Raw genomic sequence first — 6,965 nt, forward strand, 5'->3', positions numbered from 1 at the left:
CTACCAGAAATTCCCCATTGACAGCAATACAGCTAAGTCACTGCAGAACAAAGAATCTTGGGCAAATTTCTGGGGGTGCCTGCAGGGGATGCATTTTGAGATGTATCGGCACCAAATTATCAGGGTATCATCAGGTGACTGTCCCGATGTTACCCACCAAGTTTGGGGTAGTTTGGTTCAGGTAAGGACCCTCAAAAGGGTTGCAACTATCCCCATTGTTTCCAGTGGTAGCTGATAGGGCTACACCTTTGAGGGTCCATAACTTTTCCCCCCTGAACCAAACTGCACCAAACTTGGGGAGAATCATCAGGACAGTGTCCAGATGATACCCTGAAAGTTTGGTGTCACTAGCTTTAAAAATGCTGGTTTGCGTGTTTCACCACTCACTCACTCCAGCAGGCTTCATGTGCAGGAGCGGTGAAACATGAAAACCGGAATTTTTAAAGCTAGTGGCACCAAATTTCAGGGTATCACCAGGAGACTGTCCTGATGACACCCCCCCAAGTTTGGTGAGGTTTGGTTCAGGGGAGGCAAAGTTATGGACCCTCAAAGGGGGGCCTCTATCCCCCATTGTTTCCAATGAGAGCTAAGGAGATGGTGGCTACCATTTTGAGGGGGGTGTCATCAGGACAGTCTCCTGATGATACCCTGATATTTTGGTGCTGATATGTCTAAAAATGCGCCCTGCAGGCACCCCCAAAAAATTTGCCCAAGATTCTTTTTTTCTGCAGTGACTTCTGCATTGCTGTCAATGGGGAATTTCTGGTGGAGGGCTGTGGGGTGCACATTTATCAAGGTACAGTCACAAAATGTTCAGGGTATCTTCAGGAGAGTCTTTGGATGACACCATCCAGGTTTGAGGAACTTTGCTTATGGGGGCAGTGGGAGATGGACCCTACCCATAACATTGAACCCCTTGAAGCAACGGTCACCAAACCTGGGTGGTGTCATGAAGAGACTCTCCTGAAGACACCCTGAAAGTTTTGTGGGTTTACCATGAGAAATGTGCACTCCACAGCCCTCCCACAGAAATTTCCCATTGGCTGCAATGGAGCCAGCCAGCCACTACAGAGCACAGAATCTGGGGAAATTTTTTGGGTGACTATGAGGGGTGCAGTCTTAGAGCTACTGTCACCAGAATTTCAGGGTATCATACAAGTACTGTCCCTATGATACTCCCCAAGTTTGGTGAAGTTTGGTTCAGGGGGTCCAAAGTTATGGACCTTCAAAGTGTAGCCCCCATTTCCTGTTAGCTTCCATTGGAAACAATGGGGGATGGGGCACCCCTTTTGAGGGTCAATAACTTTGCCCCCCCTGAACCAAACTGCACCAAACTTGGGGAGAATCATCAGGACAGTCTCCAGATGATATCCTGAAAGTTTAGTGCCACTAGCTTTAAAATTGCACCCCCTGCAGGCCAAAACGTGTAAAAACACCAAAAATTCAAAAAAATAATAAAACGGACCCGAATTTTTCGGATTTACCCGAATTTTCGGGCATATCCGAATTGGCTATGATTCAGATTCGGGCATACAAATCATTTTATGCCCCAAAATACCCAAATCCGAATTTTACCGAATTTTTTTAGTATTGACCAACCCTAGTCATTGCTATAGCGTTCTGTGTCTGAGCTATCCAACAGTATCTGGCCACTGGAGGCAGAGGACTGAGCTCATCTGATCCAGCAAAAAAATTCTCACAGTCCTAACCAACAGAGGACTCCACAATTAACTGTACAGAATTAGTGTTTAAAAAGCCCAGGATGACAACTCAGTATTGTCTTTATGTGTAAAAGAGCACAGATAATAGCAGAAGGATGAGCACAGGGTGGGAAGAGAGTCATTTTTATTCCCAAATCAGATGAGTACAGGAGGTGGCACTTTTGTTGGAAGTGACGGGAGGGGAAAAATCTGTCTTTGGGAAAACAGAGCACCTGCTCATGTGTCTCTGTTTAACCCCCTCCCAAGACAAAAATGGTTTCTTCTCTTCAGAATGACAGAGGATGTGCCCGCTGGCCCATCACTCCCCCCCCCCACAGCCAGCAACAACAAACCTTCCTCCTTCAGCTGGAGCCACTGGCCCTTGGAAGCAGGAAGGCTTGGGGGGGGGGGAGGGGGGAGAAGTGATGGGCTGGCGGGTGCACTCTTCTTTCATTAACAGACATCACATCACTACCTTTACCAGGCAGACTCTGTTAACCGGGTGGTTTTCCAGTGCCTTCCTGATGCAGGTAAGTGAACATAAGGTGATAGCCTGAAAGAATGCACCTTAGATATTTATAACCACCAAGACCTGTGTCTGTCTACTTATATAGCTTCACTAACACCAGTCAACTTGGAAGTGGATCCCACTGGACTGGTTGCCGGGATCTGAATGACTGTTGTCTGGGAGTAAAGGCTTAGCCCATTGCACCATTTGCGCCTCTTGCACACATGGAGAATGATGCACTTTCAATCCACTTTCAGTGCACTTTGCAGCTGGATTTTACTGTGCAGAACATCACAATTCACTTGCAAACAATTGTGAAAGGGACTGAAAGTGCATTATTCTGCATGTGCAGAAGGGATCTTGGGATTTACTTCAGAGGAGTCTTGATTAGGCTCTCCCCATAAGGTGCCCCTAGATGCCTGCTTTCTTTTACTATTTGACTTTGATGCAACAGACTAACAGGGTCCCTCCCCCCCAAAAAAAACTGATTGTGAAAAAGTTGGGAGCTGAGCCAGCGGGGCCGCGTCTCTGGCTTTCAGATCCAAAGGAAGGGGGCATTTTGTCCCCCTGATGCGTCGGGCAAGCAATGCCAGGAAACATAACTTGGAAATTAGAAAAGTAAATCCATCAAAGCCAGTCCTTTTGGGGGGGCACACAATTAGCGGGGTGAGGTTCCCACAACAATAAGGCACCCGGATTTGAAATCAGCACCGTTGCTGAGTGACAATCTGCAGATGTGCTGCGGGGGGTGGGGAGAGAGAGAGAGAGAAGGGAGGCTGGGGAGGGATTCACTCATTTGGGCTTGGGAGGGGATTCACTTCCTCCCGACCTCCAACTCATGAGAAACCTGAGCCCACCTCTCCAAGGACTTTGCGCCCACCCCACCCCTGGAGCTTGTCCTTTGTCTTTCTCCTCTCCTTCGGAGCCACTTATGCCAACGGAGAAGCCCGCTCTATGCCAGCAGCACTCTGACTGGTCATATTCTGCACATGCCCAGAGGCTCGTTCTTCTTTTATTAGAGGGCCATTTCCAGGGCAGAGTCCTGGCACTGAAAGGGAGTTTGGGGCTTCTGCCTGCCTCTGCCTTTGCAACGCCTGGAGCCTTGTGCTCGGGATCCCAGCGCTGGGAAGGAGGGCACCCCCCCCCCAGCCAGGTGCTTCCCATCGATGCTTGAAGGCAGTTACCTGGAGCAGAGGGTAACGCGACACTTTGGAATGAGCGTTTTCTCCTTGCTTGGAATGTATTGTCGGATTTCTCTAATCCTAAAACACCAGGCTGTATTTTGCACGCTTTCAGAGTCCAGGAATCAACAGGCTGTTGTGGGTTTCCCCGGGCATTGGGGCATCTTCAGTCCACAGGCGTAAATGCGGGCGAAAGGCTAGCAGCAAAAACTGGCAGACCAGGCAGGGCCAAACTGCCTGGAAAACCCACAACAGCCAAAAATAGTTGGCCTTTAATGCCCTGCCCTCCACCCCACAATACAATAATATTTCCTTTAAGCTCATCGGACCCAATCCAGCCAAAGTGGTTTCAATAAGAGGTCCCAAAATCCAACTTTTCTCAGCCTGTTGGGGCGGGCGGGGAGGGAGGGAGGGAGGGGGGGAACAATGGAGGGACAAAAACAAACCTTTCTCAGGCTGTGACGAGGCAGCTGCTGCGAGGGCTTCCTCCTGGGCCTGCTCACCTTTCTTTCCCTTCTGTGCTGGTGGCCACTGGCCAGTCAGCAGCAGGGGAGGAGGTTTGTCTGTGCAACCACATCCTGACCCTGGCAGAAGGCAACGCACACTGGGTCAAAGGGAGGTGGAGCTTGCTAATGAACTGAGAGCTGGAACTGACCCAGTGAGCCACCGTACAGAGTGGGCGGGGCTAAGACAGCCCGAGCCGACTTCTGTGTACAGCAGCTTGCCAGCTCCATGATGATGGTGCAGTCTGTGTGTGTGGGGGCGTTTTGGCTCGGCGCCCCCACGTGACCCCCCCATGTGACCAAAATTGCCGCGCCCGGGGACAAGGGGTACTCCTTGTCCCCTAGGTAGGTCCGCCAGTGGAACCAGGAATGGGGATTATGTGAAATAATGGCGTTTTCCCCATGGACATAATATCCCGAGGGAAAACCGGAATCAAGCATACCAGGTTGTTTGCATCTAGGTTTCTCCCTTCGCACTGCTGCCCCATCAGCGTTTTCAGGCTGGGAGAAAGAACTCTGGTGAATTATGCATGGGCCCCCAGTTTATTTTCATTTTCCACATGAACATTTACGTAGTTTACATAGTTTATGCAGTTTACGTTTATGTAATGTACGTAGTGTATGTAGTTTACATAGATTCCTGGGCATGTCTGAACATTCCCATTTTTCTGACATTCTGATTGGCTGTAGTTGTGGGGTGGGGAGAGTTGGCAGTGAGGCAGGAAAAATAAACCGGTATGTCTCCTGCAGTGTTTGCATGGGATTGGGATCGGCCTGGGCTTTTAAAAAAGAACCTCCAATGTTATCATATTTTGAAAGTTGTGGGATAAGTGAAATCTTGCAGGGCAGGCCTGATTTAGGCCCAGAAGCTATGTGGAAGTCATGGCTGAACTGGGATGTTTCATCTCCTTACCCCAGGATATTTTGGCTGTATGGGAAATGCCAATGTGAGTAAACTGGAGATTAAGAGCCAAGGAGAAATTTAGATAATAACTCCCAGTCTTGAAGAGCACTTGTTGTTTCACTAGGTGCCAAGGTATGCTTAGATTTTTTAAAAAAACTCTAACCGGAAGGCTAAATATGGCTAAATTTCCTATTTTATAGACTTAAATTCCTATGGTGTAGGGAGAGAGTTCTGTGCTAATGAAATAACATTAAATAATCTTATGTGGCAGTTTCAGGATTCATACAAACCACTCGTTTTAGTAGAAAGTCATCTAAATAAAGTTTTAATATGAATTGGTCCTCTGCTGTCAACAGGCAACTAAAATTACCCCAAGTAATGTCAAGATTTCTTTGCCATTTTCATTATGGGACACAAGATGACTTATGGCTGAGATTCATAACCATTACATCCTTGGAGGGGAAATACAATGAATAATACAGGTGATTACTCTTTGTGTTTATCTTTTGTCTTTTCAGCATTGCTCCTGACAGACTGGCACATCTGCTAATGGTCCTACTAGTAACATTCATTAATTACTACTCTGAGAGTGCTTCGTGCATTTTCCGTTAAATGTCAGCAACAAAAGAGTTTAGACAGAAATGTTGTAACATCATTGAAATGGTGTAACTACTTCCAATTCATAGCTTTAAGTCCATTGATTAACAGCCTAATTCTAGGGCTTTCCCTGTTTGCAACATTTTATAGAGAGGGTAAGCTACTGCTGTGGAGGCAGACTGTAATGCTACCATGACATTATGCTGCTATTTCACGAATGTTATTTTTTGCAGTTTAGCCAGTTATGTAAATCCATATGTTAACAGCCAATCTGGGGACTTCAGGGGACAAAGTAAACATCGGACTAACTCAGGACTAACCCTAAACAAAATGCTGCAAATTTTTCCATAAATGTGTTCAGCAACTTAACTGCAACTGCAACAGCAACTGAACTTAACAGTTGTGAGTTGATACCCCAGTCTGTTCGGTTTGTGCTAAAAGCTGCAAAGTCCTGTCAAACTGGTTTGTATTGTTTTCACAAAACTTTGCATGTGTGAACATACTGCCAGCTCAAACTTATTGAAGAACGTGGGTATCACTCAGGACTACTTAGACATACACTGAAGAGTAGGATTTTATTGAACCACAACCTTTTTTTAAAACACTGATTGATATGATGTGCAAGTGATCTAACTATTGAAAAATTGCATTCTAAGTGGAGCAATTGTGCAGTAAGGATTGGGGGGGTGCATTACAACTCTAACAGGCTGTGTGATGTACATATGCACAAGCAAATTGCCTTGTACTTCATGGTTAGGAAGGAGTATGGTGAAGGAATACAGTGAAGCAACCTGTCAAACACCAATAAACAGAACAATGAACTATGAGCTGTTCATCAAAAAAACATGTTCCTGTTTGCAACTGTCAAACACGATGCTTGCTGAATGGGTACCCACCCATCAGACATGCCTAATCTTAATGGTTTTATAGGTGAATAATTCTGATTGAGATTACACACGGAGCTCATTATTTACTCTGTACACATTCAAACGTATTGATTGTCCATGTACATAATGATTAACCCTTCATAGCTATAACTCCCCACTAACATAGATTTTGTGCTGTGTAGGGGCAGGAGTTCAAATGGAGAGGGGTTTGATTCATGATTTTCCATGGGAACCATTGGAGAACATTGAAGGAATGTATTTTGAACAGGGAACACAAACTGAACATCTAATTTGCCTTGTAGCTGTTTCTATTAGATCTCTCTTAAAGTGGGTGAGGTATACATGGAAGCTCAGACAGGACCAGTTAGTACTCAGGCCATCAACACAATCCGACTTCAGTGGGAGGATGTATTCGCTGACAATGCTCTCGCTCTGGGCAATATCAGTGCCTCCAGGGAGGGTCTTTTCACTGTTGCTCTGTTGAATTGGTGGGGTTACATTGTTGTGTTCCTTCTTGCAGGTTTCATTTGAGCCATGCTGATATAGTGGTTGAGACATTTAAATAGAGATTAGTTTTAACAAGGGAGTGTTAGGAATTAGGTTAACAAGCCCTCAAATTTTAAGTTAGGTATAAAACTTTAGTTTCTTCCTAATTTGACTTGTGGGAGGTGTTAAGATGAGTTAG

Source organism: Sphaerodactylus townsendi, linkage group LG06, assembly GCF_021028975.2.
Source record: "Sphaerodactylus townsendi isolate TG3544 linkage group LG06, MPM_Stown_v2.3, whole genome shotgun sequence".
In the NCBI taxonomy this organism is placed as follows: domain Eukaryota; kingdom Metazoa; phylum Chordata; class Lepidosauria; order Squamata; family Sphaerodactylidae; genus Sphaerodactylus; species Sphaerodactylus townsendi.